Here is a 20,112-nt window from a genome sequence, read left to right as displayed (position 1 = left end):
CTGCTGTTTCTGCTGCACCTTGCCAAAAACAAAAGCAGCAATCAAACGCATCTACAAAGAAGATGCTTATCTCCTGGCAAAAATCTGTAAGTTAACTGTTTGTTCTCTATCCCTAAATATAAAATATAAATCATGCATAAGTTTTAGCCAAATGAAAAAATGTAGAGTGACAGAGCTACCTACAACTCTTCCTACTCTCAGAAAGTGAAAAGTCAATTTTACTTGACCAGATTTATATATACAAACCTAAACATTCCCATGAACCATACTTTACATAATTCTAAGATGTAGAAGTTTACCTAATTTAGAACATCAACTGGTATTCCAAATCTAAATCTTGAGTAACATTTATCTATAGTCAATACCTAATCTTTGCTAATAGCATCCAAAAGAAGAAAAATAAGTAAGAAAGGATAGTGATGTAACATCATGTGTCAATTATCCTATAAAAATAAGATTAAAGAAAAAAAAAGGATAGACTATCTACACTTTACATGAAGCATAATGGTATAGTTTCTGGCACATCTGTGGGGTTGAAGCTAGCAAACCATAAATAATTCTCAGTAAATATCAGTTTCCTTCCTTTTTAAAATAGGTAAGAATACTTTTGAAGACTAAGAAGCTGGTTGGTTTACCATGTTCATGTGAATGATACACAATGATCATGAGCGGTTGTGAGCCCAAGACACTGAAGACAAAATCTACCCAAGTGCTTTTGTCTATTATTAAGTGACCACCGTAACATGCGTATTTCCCCTTTTGAATCAATTGTGACTGGCTTTAATAAAGAGTCTGTGCTAGAGTCTGCTGTATGCTGGTGTGGCATCTTTTGCTAGGTTCAGTACAAAATTCTCTAACTCTAGCCCACTTCACACCCTCATACACTGAGGTTCAAGGACAGACAGTTTTCAATAAAACTTGTCACATAGAGGTGGTTAAAACACTACCGGTAAGAAAAGGTTGTCTGGACCACTCTGTACCAAATCCTGAACGCCCAACAAAAGAAATCTTGTTTATTTCTAAAGGGTAATTGTTAAGATACCTGGTGTTTTTAACCAGTGGCCTATTATTTTGTAAGGTTGAAGAAAGCCAATCGGGCATCCTTCAAAACAGATCAGAAGCATAAACTAAAAGCAGGAAGAGCAGCCGAGATGATGACAGTAATTGTGGGACCAGATTTGGGGAAAGATCAGTGTGTGATTCTGACACTCAGTCTAATCTCATCCATTACAAACTGGTTTAGACAGGACATTTCTGCCTTAAATTCCAAAAAATGAAATTAATTCGATCAAATTGCATGGCTCAGCTCAACTTTGAATCTTCTGAGTAATCATCATAATTGGAATCAGCCAGAAATGGCTGAGTTTTAACTTATAAAGCAGAACAATGTTTTGAGATATTGAGGATTTTTTTTCCCCCATGTAAGCTTCCTTGAGCCTACTGCTTCCTTGACTCCACCAGTCAGCATCCTCAAGGAGGGAAAGAATACAGTCAAGAAGTTAGCTGAATTTCTGAAAGAAATAAAAAAGAAAACAGGGCAACAGCAGAGGCATTATTTCCAAGAGCCATAGTTTTCCATCTTGAGAGCCACAGATTTGATAGAGAAACTGTTTTGTTTGATTTTTTTTTAATTATAAAGACTTAGCAGGCATATTAAGACCCAAATATTTCAGAGGGCTGAAACTTAAGTGGTAGAGATTCAAAACAGGAGGGAGCTGTGGAAGTAGATGGCTCTGAGGGGGGGCCAGCTCTCTGAATCCTCCTATTCCATCATTTATTAATTCAACTAACATCCCTGGGGGCTTGCCTTGTTCCAGGCACTGGTCTGAGTGCCAGAGCTATCGTAATAATTAAGAGGCAAAAAGCCCTCTCTCAAAGTCCGTATCATCTAACTGGCAGAGACAGACAAAAGATGGCCTAAGTCAGTAATATGTTAATTGAGTTACAGTGGTAGTAACTGTGAAGGTAAACGGAGTACAGCAATAGTTCAAAATTGTCCAAGACACAGAACGAACACTCGGAAAGAACCTGTCATCAAGGAAAGGAGGAGTGAGTATGTAGCCATCACGATCTAAAGCTGTCATAGGAAATTCAGACCCCCAATTGGGGATCTAAGCCAAGGGCTTGATGCTCACCAACCTGAGGAACTAAAGTAGATAGAAAGAGGTGAGCTATGGCAGGGATTTTCAGACCAATCTGAGACATCTCCTCCAATGCCAGTGGAGTAAACTGATTGCAAAAACGATGGTCACCCTTCACTCTCCCCGTATTTACAGTCTTTGCAATGTTCCTCTGTAGCAACTCCCATCCAGAGGTCAAATTTATTTCCCCAACTCTTGAAACTGCTCCGGCTTTGTGATTTACTTTGGCCCAGAGAATGAACCCCAGGGAAGGTATCTTTCTGAGCCCGAGCCTCGGGAGGCTGAGCGTTCTTCCACAAATTCTTCTGGAGCCTGGCCTCTACCACCTGAACAAGTCTGGGCTACCGTGCTGGCGGATGAAATATCATTTGCAGGAGAGCCCAGTGATCCCAGCACAAGTCATCCTAGACCATACCAGTGACAGATGACGACCAGACGTGTCTGTGAGCCTCAGCCACATCTGCAGCACTATAGGCACCTAACTGAATCCAGCTGGGACCACAAGGAGCACTTAACTGAAGACGTGTATAATTGTAAAATGCAATAATGCATTTTACTGTCTAAGTCACTGAGTTCTGGGGTGGCTTATTACACCGCAGTAGCGAAGGGACACAACCAGGAAAATGTATGAATTCTGTGCAAATTCTTCCAGACTTTAGAAGGTCCGGGGGGAGAAATGAGAAGAAGAGGAAAATGGAAAACATTGAGTTTAAATTCTGAGTTAACCACATTTAAATCTGGATGTCATTACATTACTTTTGATTGGAAAAGTGGCAGAAATAGGGGTTTGTGAACTGAAGTTTGGGATGAAAGAAAGTCACATGCACATCTGAGATGCACTAATAAATCATCAACTGGATATACTTTTGCTAAATTGCTTTCAGTTATCCTAGTGGGCAGCCACTCCAGAGAACTCGGTGCTGTCAGCAGCCGTGGCCTTCAGAGACCATTGTGCTGGGTACACCTGGTAGTTTCTAAATCCAATATTCTCTCAGGAAATCTGTCACTATTGTTTCCAGAGCACGTTATTTAATTTAAAAAATTGAGAATAGTCTTTCCGTATACAACGGCCTGCTTCTGAAAGAAAAATGTGAAATAAATGTGCTCCAGACCGTAGCAAAGGCCTGCAGAACGATCCACAAGGCTCCTTCCTTCCTCAGCCTCAGTCCCGTGTGTGATCTGGAGTGCAGGCTGAAATAAAGTCCCTCTATATGTTTGCTATGACTTCTACAAAAATATTTAAGTGCCTACTATCTGTGACCAAGATCTCCGAGAGAAGGATAAGAACTGGAAACAGAGGGGTGGGACTTTGGGGTGGGGGCGCAGAATAGGGTTTCATCCAATACTAGATGTTAGAAGTCAATGAATTGACAAAAGTAGGACTCAATGAGGACAGAGAATTTAAAACCAAATAAATGGAAGGAATAACAGTAGAGAAAATCAGGATGACGTTTTGAAATAAAACTCCTTCTCTTTATAATTTGTTTTTAGAGAATACTCGTGGCCTCTGTATTTCACAACTCCAGGAGTCAGTGCTCATATCCCGCTCTGTGTAAATGACACCCATGGTAGGCGAGCAGTGCACAACTCAGACTCCATGTGGTTGCCCTTAGTACAAGACTGACTTCGGTGGTTTGTTACTCCAGAAGAATACACCAGTCGATTAAGGATTTATTGATGAATTATTTGTAGTGACTATGTGCTGACACTTTATTCATGTTGTATTACTTGAATATTCCACCATTAGTAAATAAAATTATTCTTTATTAATAATTGTTATATAATATGATACTATATAGCAATACAAGGCTCCAAATTACAGTAGGGGAAAATACAAGTATGGCCTAGCGCAGACCTACAGCATCAGTATCCCCTGCTAACTTACTGGAAACACAGAATCTACGGACCAACTCCAGACCTGCTCCGCACCTAGACCTACAGATTCAGAATTTGCATTTTAAACAAGATCCTCAGGTGATCTGTATGTATGTTAAAGCATGAGAAACAGTACTCTATAGAACAGTGTCATACAAGATCATACAAGACTGTGCCCTCAGGTGGCCGATAAAGAAGTCTGCTTTTCCCCTTGGGTCATGAAACTTGTTTATATCCCTAAATTAGTTTGTGAATATTAAGTTATGCATGCTATCTCTACAAAAAAGGAAATAAAAACAACTTTGGCCTACAAATTCAAGGTGTTCCAAAAGCATCCATCCATATCTCGTAAAGAGGTAGGATCTATGTTCCCTGCCTTTGAAGCTGGATAGGAGTGTGACTATCAGAAAAGTAGTGCTTGAGCTGCCTGGGTAGCTCAGTTGGTTAAGCATCTGCTTTTGGCTCAGGTCATGATCCCGAAGTCATGAGATCAAGCCCCGTGTCATTGGGCCCCCTGCTCAGCGGGAGCCTGCTTCTCCCTCTCCTTCTGTGTGCTTTCTCTCTCTCTCAAATGAATACATAAATAAATCTTAAAAAAAAAAAAAAACTAAAATTCTGAGGTTAGAGTAGACTACACTAGATCTAGTTCATATATTAGAATTTTCTCTTTTGAAACAGCAATAAAAAGTCCGGTCTTCCAAAACCAACAAAATGCACTGTCTCTGGTTGCTCTATAAAACAAATTTCCATAATATATCTATAGATTCAAAAAATGATTATGATCAGCTGGGCTTTATCTAATCAAAGTTTTCCCAGATGTACCTAATGGCAATTCACTGATATTTAATGAGGAAAGAACTTGAACATGGAATCAAGCGTCCTCTAAGTAAACTGACTGAACTTCTGAAGTTTCATTTATGGAAAATCAGGTCATAAAATAATTCTTCTGGAAACAAAGGGAAAGCACATTTCTCAGAAAATAGCTCATCAAAGCCAAAAAGGGACTTACAGAAAAGTGTCTTTTCCCTTTCTCCCCAAATTTATTTCCCCCAAAGTTCATTTCTATTTTATGAGAATACGGATGTCAAAATGAACAATTCAGCCAAGTTATCTACTCCCATCAAACAATCTTGCAAGTCTTTATTTTTTCTTTTTTTAAAGATTTTATTTGAGATAGACAGAGATCAAGAGGGAGCATAAGCACAGAGGGGAAGGGGCAGAGGGAGAGGAAGAAGCAGATTCCCCACTAAGCAGGGAGCCTGACCAGGTGGGGTTCCATCCCAGGACCCTGGGATCATGACCTGAGTTGAAGGCAGATGCTTAACCGACTGAGCCACCCAGGTGCCCCTCAAGCTTTCAAGTCTCTTAATGACTCATCCAGGTGCATCAAGTGCATCTTATTACTACATTTTAAGGATAATCCAAGATTTTTCTTTTTAAGATTTTGTTTGTTTATTTGACAGAAAGAGAGAGAGTGTGTAAGACAAGAGTAGAGGAAGAGGGACAAGCAGACCCCATACTGAGCATGGAGCCTGATGTGGGGCTTGAACCTGTCACACTGAGATCATGACCTGAGCCAAAGTCAAGAATCAGACTCTCAACTGACTGAGTCACGCAGGTGCCCCAATTTAAGAATTTTCTAACTGCTTCAATCTACAAAACAGAAATAATGTTGCGATTGGCCTTTATATTAGTGATGCACATTATCTCTTTAATTCTTAAAAACATAAGATCAGAAAGTAAACACAAACTGTTGACTCACTGCCTTTATATTATAGGAGGAGGCGGGCATGGATTACATTTATAAGGAAACTGAAAATTCTGTTTCCAGATCATAGTATCTCTTAGCCCAATGAAAAAGAAGCGGTTTGGTGATACCTATGGAAGCAATGCAAATATCATGGAATTCCAAGTTTTTTGGTGGGACCTGATGATTCGGTGGGGGGGGCAATATCCCTGTAATACTGTAATCATGAGTTCATTCATAAATTAAAAGCTTAGTGCTCTACATCTAAAAACTACAATGGTACAGAGATCAGAGGGCCCTGAAGCTATTTAAAACTATCCTAAAGGGGCACCAGGGTGGCTCAGTGGGTTAAAACCTCTACCTTCAGCTCAGGACATGATCCCAGGGTCCTGGGATTGAGCCCCACCTTGGGCTCTCTGCTCAGCAGGGAGTCTGCTTCCCCGCCCCCCTGTTTGCCTCTCTGCCTACTTGTGATCTCTATCAAATAAATAAATAAATAAATAAATAAATAAATAAATAAATAAATAAATCTTAAAAAAAAAACTATTCTAAATAGTTTTAGAGTGTGGTGTATACATAAAGGAGTGGGTTTTTTTCTTTTTTCTAAGAGATCCAAAGTTGACTGAATAATATTATAGAAACTAAAAGTCAAAACTATCAACTAACACATAAAGTAACATTATAATAGTATTTTCACTAGGACTATATCTGTATTCTAGTTAAGCATTTGGTTCAGAAGAGTCTGTGTAATTAATCATGTCTGTGCTGTATTAAACACAAATAGATAAACCTCCTACTGAAGAATGCCAGTAGAGGCCCTTCAACTTTTAATACATGAGGAATTTCAAGAGGACTTACAGAAAAGTAATGAAAACGATTAAAGACTCAGAAATAGGATTGAGGAACAAAGGTTCAGTGATTTGACACTATTTCAACCTAAAGAAAAGAAAGGCAGGGGTGTTTTTATAATGATTTCCACAACATGAAGGCTTATTACGAAAGGAGTAGGTCTCCATCTCTGGTATTGAGAGAATAAAAGGAAATACTGAAAGTTAAGTAGACCACCTAATTTTCTGGTGGAATGCTGTAACACATTCTGCTGCAAGCTTAGAAAACACAGCTCTCAGACTGTACAAAGGAAAGTTTTTTGCTTATATAAAAATCACCATCAAAGAGGAAAAGCAAGATCTTGGACAGAGCCCCGTCTAGCCCCATTTCACTGCAGAGATGTTTGCCACTATGAGAGGAGGTGACAGTCATACTTAGTACTCTCCCATCCTAATACCTAAATGAAACACCTTAGCACAGTAGCCCATCAGCACCATGACCACCAACTCATTTTTCTTTACCTGGTAAAATTTACTAAACACAAAAGAAAGAAGGAAATACACAAGTCATTAGGGAAAGAACTGAAATATTTGTCTTCAATACATAAAAGCTGAACATTAGGTGAATGGGGGAAAAAAAAAAGTAATGTCTCTTACCTTAGATCCAACAGGACTGAAATTCTCTCTCTGCCATTTTCTACATGTACTCAAGGTCTGTTTCATTCATTCTATCAACAAATATTTATTGAGCCCCCAGGGAAATATTTGTGAGCAAAATATAATAACCCCTATTTTCATGGAACTTACATTCCATTGGAGAAAAATTGTGTAGGGTCTTATATGCCATTGCAGGAACTGTGGATTTTATTCTGAGAATGATTTTTAACACAAGAGTAACATGATTGAACAGACCTTTTCAGAAGTTACCCTAGATGCAATGTGGAAACTCTATGATAGTAATGCATGTGTGAAAGTGGCCAGAGTAGATGAGACTACTGCAATAATCCAGTCAAGAGCTGATGGTTATCTTGAAGAGGGGGGGAGCAATAGATGTGATGGAAGAGTGTGATTTTATAAATATTTAAAATGTACAGTCTGTACAGTCAATAGAACTTACTGACAAATCAGATTTGAGGTCTGAGAACAAAGTCCAACAGAGAGCCAAGGTTTTGTACCGGAACAACTGGGAAGACAGAATTGCCATTAACCGGGGTGGGGAAGACTGGGGGTTGAACAGATTGGAGGACAAGATAAAGCACTCAATTTTGAACAGAAGTTTTGTAATGTCTATGAGAACACAAGGTGGAGATGTCAAGAAAGCAATTAGATGAACCTCATCTCTCTGAATTTCATTCTACTTAGCTATAAAATTGGGGATCAGAGATAGCAATACATTAAGCACATGGCACATGGAGGCCATAAATACAATGAATGGCAATTACCACTAATGTGACCATTACCAGCCAACACAACCATCCTGATGTCAGTAGAGGTGAGTAAGAGGCAAGAGGCAAGGGACAGTTAATTTTGGTCACAATTACAAGGCAAAACAAACAACCATAAAATCTCAATGGCATACGGCAAGAAACATTTACTTAGCTGGCTGTCAGCTGATTTAGGCTGATCTAGGCTGGACCCACTCACGTGTCTGCTGCCAGCTGGAAATGCAACTGATTTGGACTGGTGACAGCTGGGAGTGATTTTGCTCCACACAAATCTCCTCCTCCTCCTCCTGGGACTAGTAGCTATGTCCCATAGTGTTCAGAGATGTAAAAGACAGATGTACTCAATAGTTAAGTAACTTCATTGTGATTTGGTTTGGGTTTTGAAGCAGGGAGATTATGCCACCCAAAATATGCCACTTTGGCATATTACTTTGGATTAAAGTCGCTTAAGAAACAGCCAGAGCCAGAAGGACACTGTGGCCCTCTTTTGTTCCCCTGAAAGCAGGAAATCAATCTCCCACGTAAAAGGTGCCCTCCCCAGACAGGAGGGTAGAAGGCATCCTTATCACCAAAGACAGGGAATTTAGGGCCAAGAAGGCTGTATAAACAAACCTTGTTTCTCCTCCTCTAATTTGCTACCCCAAGCCCCAAAACCCTTTGTCTTGTCAATTCTTCACAAATTTATTGTTTCCTTGTCTAAAAGGTGTAAAAGCTGCCTGCTTTGGTGACTTCTTTGAGTCTCATATTTCGATGAGCCCCTGCATGTACGAAATTAAATCTTTTTTTTCCTCCTGTTTATCTGTTTTATGTCAATGAATTATTGGACCAGCCAATAAAGCTAGAAGGGAAAAATGGAAAAGCTTTCCTCTTCTACAGTTCCATGCCAACTAAAACGCATGCCAGCTTGAAGGGGACGTGGCAGTCCCCATCTAAGCCCTGCCAGTGAGCTCGGGAGTCCCAAGACCCTGTTGCCTCCGAGTGACAGGGATTCCTCCTGGAGACTTATGCCTAAGGACCATCATGCTCAAAAATGGATTTAAATTGCACATAACCTGAGCACCTGGGTGGCTCAGTCGGTTAAGTGACTACCTTCGGCTCAGGCCATGATTCCGGCGGCCCGGGGATCAAGGCCCGAATTGGGTTCCCTGCTCAGTGGGGAGTCTGCTTCTCCCTCTGACCCTCCCCCTCTAATGCTCTCTCTCTTTCTCTCTCACTCTCTTATTCTCTCTCTCTCTCAAGTAAATAAAGTCTTTTTTAAAATTATTTTTTAAAAAATAAAATAATTTTTGCATGATCCAATAGGTCATCACAGATTTTCATGTTTTCAGCAATCTGCCCACAGCAGTGAAAGATACACTCCACTTCCAATATATGGGAAAAAACCATCCCTTAATGCTGTGCTACCACCCATGGCCTGTCTTTCCCAAGTGACCCAAATAGTTCTAGTCCGTTGGGAACCATGACTAGGATTTAGGTCCCATTTCAAAAGTGATTCCTTAGCTTTTACTTACTACTCCCATTCATTCTTACCCTTAGCCGGATTTCTTAAAAATCTGGACTGAGGACAGAGTATAGAGCAAAGAAGGACATTACGAACTGAGCCATGTTTCTTCCATTGGATCATTTTTATGAGACGTTTTCATGGAGGAAGTAAATGTACCAACCAGTACAAGTTAATACCAGGGTATGAAATGTAAATGTACTTATCTGAGATACAAAGGCTCTGCTATCTGTGTTTAGTTCTGCGTGTATTATGTGTACATACATATAGCATATAGATTTAAATATAGTTTATGAGAAGGGAATTATGGTTTAATTATTAATTAAGCAATATGTGGCAAGGCAACAGTTCTGACATTTATGAGAAAATTAAATTTCCAACATAGAAAGCGTAAGACACAGTCGGGTGCATCCAATCCCCAAGGATGTGATTATCTAATGATAAACCATGTTTTCTGCAGCTGCATGATTGCTGTTACAAAAATAAATGTTTATTATAAGTAAGATTGTGTTCTTTTTCTATGAAGAATAGATGAAGTTGGTTGCACAGAATATCAAACAGATGTTTCAACCAAATTGTGTATCTTCAATGGATTAATTCTTGCTATTTAAACTGGACTACTTCTGAAAGCAGATAGAGTGTACATGAGGAAAATGTAAAGAGTTCTCGAGCAAACTTCGTGTCACTGTAAAATAACAAACAGCTCGTAAAGGTACAGATGCAGGCAGATTTGAGCTTTCCAGCTTCATTTTGTATGCACATATACACAAAAGCTCGTGAGGGTAATACTGACTCAGGGTGATTTGGGAAATTTTTCCACTAGTGGGACTAGTGCTACGGTTCCACCGTCTGCGAGGGGACTGGTAACTATTAGGCACAATCCATTACCTCCTTTTTTTTTTTTTTTTTTTTTTTTACTTAGAATCTCTCTCTCTTTTAAATATATCTGATATCTCTATCTTGTTAGCCCTACTCTGTGCTAGATGATCTATAAAGTGTGTAGACATATACTACCTCATTTAATCCTCCTTGTAACATTAAAAAATATTGTTAAATTAATGTTAATTAAGGTCCAGATACATAAAGCATCTTAGCCATGATCACCCAACTAGACAACACAAACACTTAGATTTCAAACCCAGGTTTGCCAGACTTTGAAATGCATGCTTCCTTTCACTATGTCATAGTGCTGGTATTTTCTATTTACCCTGTCCAGATCTACTTCTCACCCTTCTCCATCCTGGTTTTGGTCCTTTGAGCCTAATCTGGGTGGATTCACTGATATGCCCCCATTTCTTTCTGGCTTTTGGTTGGGTTCAAACAGAAGAGCCCCTGCCAGAGATCCGAAGATGCTTCTCTCTCATTTTCTCCCTCCCCAGTGATTTCAGTGGCGGCTCCCACTTCTCACTCATGTGGGCCATGGTGGCGACACCTCCCTTACGTTACCAACTCCAATTCCCTGCAGTTTCTCTCAGTTTCTCCACCCCATGTAAAAAGTTTCCTTAACTACATTATCTTCAGATTATTCAATCTGACTCTTTCATCTCTTTCCTACTGAACTCTGACACAGCCATGTTGTTTTTTCCATTTCCTAAATAATATTCTATCATTTGTAGTTTGACTTGATTCCTTCAACAAAGTTAAGTATAGTAAGTATGTTCCAGACATTACTAGGTACTGAGAACACTAAGGTATAAAATACAGTCCTGCTTTAAGAAGCTCACAATCTAGGATACCAGTACATTTTCGTACTTCATGTTGTAGAGGAATTTACAAAGAAAAGGGAATTAATCTCAACACAAGAGTCACAGAGAGCTTCCCAAGCACGCCATGTCTGAGCAAGGCCTTAAAAGGATGAAGAGGAGGCACAGTATGGGAGTTACTCTACAACTATAATCTACAAGCAGAGTAGTTCCTCTACTACAGTAGAAGGGCCCGGGTCCCAAAGGCACAAAGGCTTGACAAAGAAAAGACTGGGACTAGAGGTAGAGATCTCAAGCATGGCATGCGCTGTCCATGTGCTGAAATCCTGAGTGCACTCGAGGTTTGGTAAGAGGCGGTCCTACAGAGATGGACCAGTGGTTTCTGACCTCTGAAGGGCCTTCTCTAGTCTGTCCTTAACAGTTTGAGTTTACCCTTGAACTACTACAAGTAGAAGAGGAATACTCACAATCTCTCATTTCAGGAAAGTAATTCTGAAAACAAAAAAGAAAGTGGGTTAGAAGGAGCACATGACAAAGCCCCACTCAAAGGAAACTGGAGAAGTTTGAGGCACAAGTTACTTCAGATGAAAATGGTAATGGAAAGGAAAAGATAGAAAACATTCTCTTGCCAGACTGGTCTATAGATAGTTTAAAAACTGTGGCTGGAGGAGGAATAAAGGTTGCCTCCTAGGTTTCTGATTTGGGCCACCATGTGGAAATCACCTAAGTATCAGGGTTTCTAAACCACAGCAATTGACACTGGGGCCAGACAATGCCATCATGAGAGTGACTGTGGGGGTGATGTCTGGTGCATGAAAGGGTGGTGAGCAGCATCCCAGGCCACCCACCAGATGCCAGTAGCACAGCACCCCCCCACCCCCGCCCTAACAACCAGACCTATCTCCAGACATTGTCAAATGTCCCCTGGCAGGCAGAATCACCCCGCAGTAAAAACCACTGTCTAATGTGATAGAACTGATCTGCACAGCACAACAATGAGCACCCTGCTTGGGACATAGGGCATTTGTTTTTATGACAGAGGAGTTGTTCACAGAAATGAGGGGGACCCAAGGGACCTGGGCACTGGACATTTCCTTTTGAGAGACAACAGTACACAGTTACTGAAGCCCCTGGAGAAATTCAGGTCACCCTGGGGGTGCATGGCTACCCTCTGACTTATTTCAGTTGTGAAACATATCAAGGCTGCCTGAACTTATAAAACAATCATATCCACTAGAAATAGTCTTTGCTTACTTCTCAGACTCTATAACCTTTCATATACAGATTTAAATATACATACTTCATCAGCTTTTGGATTATCTGTGGAAAAGCGGCTTATCAAATAAATCTGTGTGTCCCTGTGTGCGCAACAGTTTCTACCTTGACAGCCTGCCCTCAACTGCCTTGTGATTGAGGGGGAATGGCCTTTATCATTGAAATATCTGTTTGGAACAGATAAAAAGTTAAGGTTGCTAAAGTCACTTGTGTAGAAAGCAACAGAGCAGGAAATAGAGCTTAATGGTATGTGACTTTGTTTTTTGTTTTTTGTTTTTTTTTTTTGGTCAGGTGCTTTTCTTTTTCTTTAAACACTCCTTGTAGGTTTCTGTATTTTATAAAGAACTCCAAAACATCTTTAAGCCACATTACCACCATGATAGGAACTCATGCCTTTGAGAACTTACTAGGTACTGGAAATGCTGAAAATTTTATAGACCTTGTCTCACTTGATCTTCCCCCAAACTCTGAGAGTTAGACACTATTATTATCCTCTTTTACCGATGAGGAAAGTTTAGAGAATTAATGAACTTGCCCAAGGAAGCAGAGCTGGGTGATGCTAGAGCCACGGGAATGCTGGTCGGGGCCATTCCAACTCTCTGTCTTTAACGCCATGTCACAGTTCCTCAGTCTCATATACATACACACACATGGCAAATAAAAATTGAAGGTGTTAGGTATTTGACTTAGAAAAATAAAATGACCGCACAAAAACTGTCAAGCTTATTATCAGTATGCTATGCATGAGAGTGTACTCAGTACCGAATATACAAATTGTGTGTCAAAAAGACACTTAGCTTTTTCCTCTGCTTTAGTTCTTTGTTCTGACTTATATTTCATTTACTTATTTACAGGGCTGTCTTTCCCATTCGATTTTAAATTTCTTGAGAGCAGAGACTGTCTTTGTAATTCTTATAACAAAGTTGTATTGATTGACACACAGTGAGTGCCCCAAACCATTTCTTGATTGTTTAATTATGAATCAAGGAATGGATTCGTTCTAAATGCCTGATGGTGAGCTCATTTCTACATACTGTGGCAATATCCCATTGTATTCAACAGTGCTTCTGACTGTTTCTTTTAAATGGCAAGTGTTCAGCTCTCCCAGGCAAAGATGTCCCCCTAAAATGTAATTATTTGACCTACTAAAATATTCCCTGCAGAAAGGAAAATTCTCTTTTTTTTAGCCTACCTCCTTGTTAGGTAAATTCTTTCAAAAGAGAAAAAAAGAGTTAGGCAGATAATTAGTTTTATTCCTCGTTTCCATGTGCCGGTAATAGAACAGAAGGTGGTGGGACACTCAGGCTTTGGTGTCAGGCAGATGTAGGTTCAAATACAACATTTATCCCTTTAGAGCTGTGCAATCTTGGCCAAGTTACTTCGGCATGCTAGGTCTGAGAGTACTTTTTTTTCTCCTATCTAACCAGGAGATACTAGCAAACTTATCAGGGTGCCATGAACATCAAATGAAAGAATGTATCCAAAGAATTTCTCAGAGTCTGGCATTCACGTTCTGGGGACACAGTGATGAACCAGGTACAAGATAGCTTCTGCCTTCACAGAGTGTACATTACAGTAGAAGAGCTAAAATATACTAGAGACATTTATTGAAAGAAAATAATTACTCCATGTAGGGTTAAAAAGGAAACAAACAAGCTACCGAGATAGGCGGTAAGGGAGGGCGGGGGATATATGCATTCTGTTCTCAGGAAAAGGAGGAGCCATGGAGGCTTTTAAAGCAGAGGCTCGTTCCAATCTGATTTATGATATTTAAAGTCCTGTGTCCCTACTGTGTGGATCCAGGATTGGAGGAAAGTGAGGGTAGAAGTGGGGAAAGGATTAGGAAGACACTGCAATCTTTCAGAAGACAAATGGTAAGTGCTTTGAAGAGGCTGGTGGTAGTAGGGATAGAGATGACCAGATGGGGTTACCATGTATTTTGTATGTAGAACCAATGGAATGGAAAGGGAAATATAAAAGAAGACTCTTAGATTTGTGGCTGGACCACTTACATAGGTAGAGATGACCTTTACTGTGATGGGTTAGACTATCTACTAAGATGACAGATTTTCCTGGGCTTATGATGGGGTTACACCCCAATAAACCTGTTAGAGGTTGAAAATATCTTACTTCAAAAATGCATTTAATACACCTAACCCACCTGAACCTCACAGCTTAACCTAGCTTACCTTAAACGTGCTCAGAACACTTACCTTAGTCTATAGCTGAGCAAAATCATCTAACACAAAGCTTACCTTAAAATGAAGTATTGATTATCACAAATAATCTATTGAATACTGTACTGAATGTAAAAAACAGCATGGGTGTACAGGGACAGAATGGTTATAAGTGTATTGGTGGTTCACCCTCTTGATGGGTGGCTGACTGGGAGCTATGGCTCGTTGTCACTGCCCGGTATCCCAAGGAAGATTGGAACATGCTACTAGCCCAGGTAAAGACCCAAGCTGAAAATCTGAAATATGGTTTCTACTGAATGTATCTTTTTTGCACCATCATAAAGTCAAAGATTTTTAAGTCAAACCGTCCTAAGTCAGGGATCATCTGTGTACATGGTATGAAGTTAGACATACTAGCTTTGAGCTGTCAATGATACAACTCAGTGGAAAAATCATAAAACACTTGGATATATGAAAATTTAAGTGAAGATCCGTGCTACAGATATGTCCTTCAAAATAATGAACACAGAAATGGTTGTAATGGGAGGTTCTGTCCCCTTTCCTATCTCCTAATTTTAACTTCTGTGCCATTTCCTAAGATAGAACAATATTGGGAAAATAAATTGGATCCATCCCCAATCTTTCCAAAGGAGATATGACAGGCTTTTTGATTGAGCAAAGTAGAATACAAAAATGGGCATGCATAGCTTAACCTCTTCAAGGTTCTCCCTCTCTTGGGATATGACTGTGTTCTGCATAGCCCTGAGTCAGGCCCAAGCCTACTATTAGAAGGATGCCTGCTGGCCATTCTTCCACTGCACTTGCCATCAGTGCTTGAAGCAGGCTGGGTAGGTGTTTTACTGGCTTGCAAACTTATTCTGTAGCACACATCAGTATTCAAGTAGTAGGAAACCTGGTTTTAGTACAGAACCAACCACATTATCCATGATGACCTACTACCTTAAAGCAGCCACATTTCTCTCAAGACCATGAGAATAATTTGTATTACTGAAAAAGACCAGAAACTGACCTCACAAAATAGGCAGAAGTCAGAAAAAGAGGAAGAAGAGGTGAATGAGAATGAGAAGACAGGCAGTTAGAAGGCAAAACAGGAGGGAATAGTCTTCTAGTAAAAGCGCTGAGACATCAAGGAAGATGAAGATCCAAAGGTGTCTATTAGGCAAACAGGGAATATGAAGAAAACTTGTTTGTGTTATGAAAGGTATCTTTTCAGACGCATTAAAGACATCATATGAAAGAATGAAATGTTAGAAGGAATCCCTTTACTGTTAAAAAGGATTCAAGGAGCTAACTCTAACAACTAATACTATAACTCTTCTAGAAGAAAACAAAGAAAAATGAACTGCTTAATTTCCTTCAGCTTCAAAGTTCTTTAATGCCCAAGTTACAACACTTTCTTATAGAGATGCTGACTCAAGTACTAACATACCTGGAAAAACATAATGGCTAATGACAGTCATGCTAAGACATAATTTATTAAATATGCATCATCTCTGTAGTAAGTTCTAACAAATATTTCTGAGAGGAAAGAGGACAGACATGGAGGTGGGTTGGCTGATCCAATCAAGAAAGCATGAGGTTTACAAGAGAATTTCCTATTTTCTCTAAACAAGAGATACATAAGCTCTGACTTTTATGACTTTCTCAGGCGCTAGGGCATTGAGTTCCACTTCATCTGTTCATCCTGGAGGATCCCCAACTGGCAGGGATGAGCTTTCTCTGGATGGAATTGATTATGATATGTCTGAGCTGAAAGACTTTATAGTACAAGACTCAAAAGCTAGAGGCCTATTGGGAATCAAACTCACTTGTCCAGTAGCTATGAAGAGACTTCGAATATCAAAGTATTTAAGGGGAGAAGAATAATGTATGCTGTTAACTCTCTCCCTAGCGTCAAGTAGAGACACATAGGACCTTAACCACATTACTATCAGTTTGTTCTTCTTCAGAAACAATAATGTGGCCACGAGATGTTATGGCCAAAAGACCACTTTACACTGTACATAAAAGGATGAATTCTTTGACTCCCAACCTTTTTATGGGCAGAGATGGCTCTTCAAGTATTTGGAATCTGCTAAGACTTTTGGTCCCCATGGGAGAGAGGAGTTTCTACAAGGTTGTTACAAAATCTTTACTGGGAAATCTGATTATCAGAGAAGGGGGATCAAGATTGAATCTGAACACAGATAATCAGAGCGCCGATCAATGGAGACATTTATCTCACCATCAATCAACAGATTCTTTATTAGTGCCATCTAACAGATCTTTCCACAATCATAAAAAAATTATTTATCTGTGCTGCCCAATATGGTAGCCACTACCCAAATATAGTTGCTGAGAATATAAAATGTAGCTAGTGGAAGTTAGAAACCAAACGTTGACATTTTAGTTTATTAAGTTTAAATATCTATAACTGCATGTATGTAGTGGCTACTATAATGGACTACTCAATTTTAGACTACTCAGTCCAATGGTCTTTGGATGTTAAGGACATGATAACTTCTTCTCTTTTTCTGGTCAACTCACTTTACATAGAATCTCAATTTTCTGTTCCAACAGGGAAAAACTTAGGCTTAAGCTTCCTTCTACAGGTGAGACCAAGGTACAAAGCAAAAGGAGCACAGAGCCCACATTGCATGAAAACTACAGTTTCTTCTTTTCTGTAACCCTGATCTTTAATAAATCATGTAGGTTCTCTTCGGAAATGTCTGTCTTTGGTTCCCTCACTTGTGCTGGGGCTTTCTCAGATCTGGTGCCAACAGCTATTCCTGGTAGGTGATACAGAGGGTGTAACAGAGATCATCTTGGTTGACACTAAACTAATACTTTTTCATCTCTGGTAGTTCAAGTCCTGAAGTTATGAGTTCAAGGGCCAAGACAGACTTCTTTGCACAGAGTAAAGAAGATACCATTTCTGTCCATGACCATTAAGTTTACTGTCCTGTAGTAGAAAAACATGATAAAGGTCACAAACCCAAATAATTTATGCTACTTCAAACTTTTGCCTTGCATTGTTTAAATTACACTGAATGGGCAGAGTTGAGATTTAAAATGTGGAAGGCATTTACCAATTCATTAAAGAGAGACACCTGCTGTGATTGGAATCTGGACAGAAAACTTGCCCAGAGATAAGAGACAAACCCTGGGAACGTTTAAACCCAGATATAAAAAAGGAACAGTACTGCCATCTGAACCAAATGAATGCACCCTGTGCATCATGGGAGGACTTCTGATCCCAGACAAAACAAAGACTGTGCGCCAGTCCACCTGACCAGCGCCGAGAGGCAGGGCCACGTCTCCAAAGCTTGCAGACACCACAGGCGGGTCTCCAACGGCAGATCCCTCCAGTTTATAAGTAACGTCATGATTCTCATACCTCCTGATTTTCTCCCAACACCTGGAACGTACGACCTTTCCTCCATCCTGGGCCTTCAGCCTTCCCCTACTCCACAGAACAAATACTTCGAAATCTGGCTTTTTGGAAAGAGCTAGATTTCATCTGTGCCTTTTTGTTTGTTTTTAATTTTGAGCTCATTCCATTATCTTGTCAAGACCTCAGTAGGCACCTCACCCAATTCCTGAACATATTCCCACTGCTGATCGTCTTCTGATTTCTTAATTCTCATCCAGGCTCTAAGAACCTGATGAAAATATCAGGTATGCCTCAGGCCCAACTTCCGCTTGTATGAACTTCTTCAATTTTCCACTCTCAAAATGTTTCATTTTTAGTTGATAGTCAACAAATGTGTTGGCTGAAAGTATCTACTACCTTCCACGGTTTTATTTTATTCAAACAGAGGAGATTAAAGGACTCAAATATCTGAAATCCCCTCTTAGGAACCACAGGTGTGAGGGATAATATTTAGTGGCAGATAGCCCTGCCTAATACTTCCGCAGATAATAAAGAAATCCAAAGAAATTCAAAATTGACCACTCTTGGACGTTAGTTTTGCTTTTTAGGCCACCACTGAGCTATAGATGATGGAGGAGTCTATAATTTGGCTTGCATGTTCAAATGCCTTTACTATTAACAAGTGAGGCCACTTTGTCAAATTATTTCCATGGCAGCTGAATTTCACAGGAGATTAAGCGTCTGGCAGGAGATTAATTAGATGCAACGTGTAATGCATGATTTTTAAATACTGCACACAATTCTGCCAGGGTAAATAAGGCTAAAAAAAATTACCTTATTACTCCTCCTACAATCTCAAGGTTAAAAGTCAATCAGTGTAGTAGTTCAATGTGCGAAGTTGGTTAAAAAAAAAAAAAAAGGTAGGTGTTGATGTTTTTCCTCCTTTTATTCAGTTCTGAATATTTATCCTTTTGGTTACCTAAGTGTCCTTTGTTTATTCGAAAAGAATTTCAAGCTTACAGAAGAGATGCAAGAATGAAACAGAAAAACGTTTCCCATCAACTGCTTATCGGTTGTAGACATCTGGGGCCTTGTACTCATGAATGTTTCAGTGAGTATTTCCTAAGACCAAGAACATACTAATACACACCACAGCATAATCATACAATTCAGGAAATTTAACATCACTACAACGTTAATGTGCAGTGTAGATGCTCTCTGTCCCTTCCCACCCACCAGCTATAGGTAATTCATCATTAATATCTGATTTATCTTGCTTGGGTCAATTTTCAGAAAAATTAACACATCCCTATCTATTTTCTTATTTCTCTTTTATCTTACCCAAAATGGAGCAAACTATCAGTACTTCTTTTGTATTTTGTTTTCCACTTCACAAAAGATGTTGGAAACTACTTACCAGTTCATAAACATACGAAATGCTTTTTCTCCCCCAACATCATTCCATTTCAGAGTATGTGTTGCCTACGTGAGGCCAACAATTTCATAGCGTAGTACTGCTTCAAGTGGTTTCATGGACATGTGGACTTGTACTGGTCCACCAAATGTATGTTAGTAGCCCTCAAGGACAGAGGCACAGAATTTCAAGTAAGTGCACTTGCAAATGTTCCTTACCAACTCAGAAAGCAATTTTATGTTGGAATCTAGTGGTATTTTTTTTTTTTTAACTTGCACTGTATTTTCTTATCCTTGTTTCATTTTTTTTTTCGTGATTTTCATTGTTTCATTACAAAAAAGTACAAAAAAAAATGAACTTGAAATTAAAGACACCTGTTCTTCTGCTCCTGTTTAGGAGGAACGTTTCTGTGCATTTCAGAAAAAGTTTAAAACAAGTTCTTAACGAAGTAATCTTAGTTAAAACTAGTAATAGTATTAAATTAACTTGGCCAGGATGACAGATACTGAAACTGCCAACATTTAATTTTGTTCAATTTAACAAACAGCTGCTTAACATCTTCCATATATAAAAAAGATACAGTATCTCTGTTGATGAAGGGAAACTAGGAATAAGCCATGAAAAGAATATGAGT

This window comes from Mustela erminea, chromosome X, assembly GCF_009829155.1.
Source record: "Mustela erminea isolate mMusErm1 chromosome X, mMusErm1.Pri, whole genome shotgun sequence".
In the NCBI taxonomy this organism is placed as follows: domain Eukaryota; kingdom Metazoa; phylum Chordata; class Mammalia; order Carnivora; family Mustelidae; genus Mustela; species Mustela erminea.
This window is presented reverse-complemented; position numbering follows the sequence as displayed.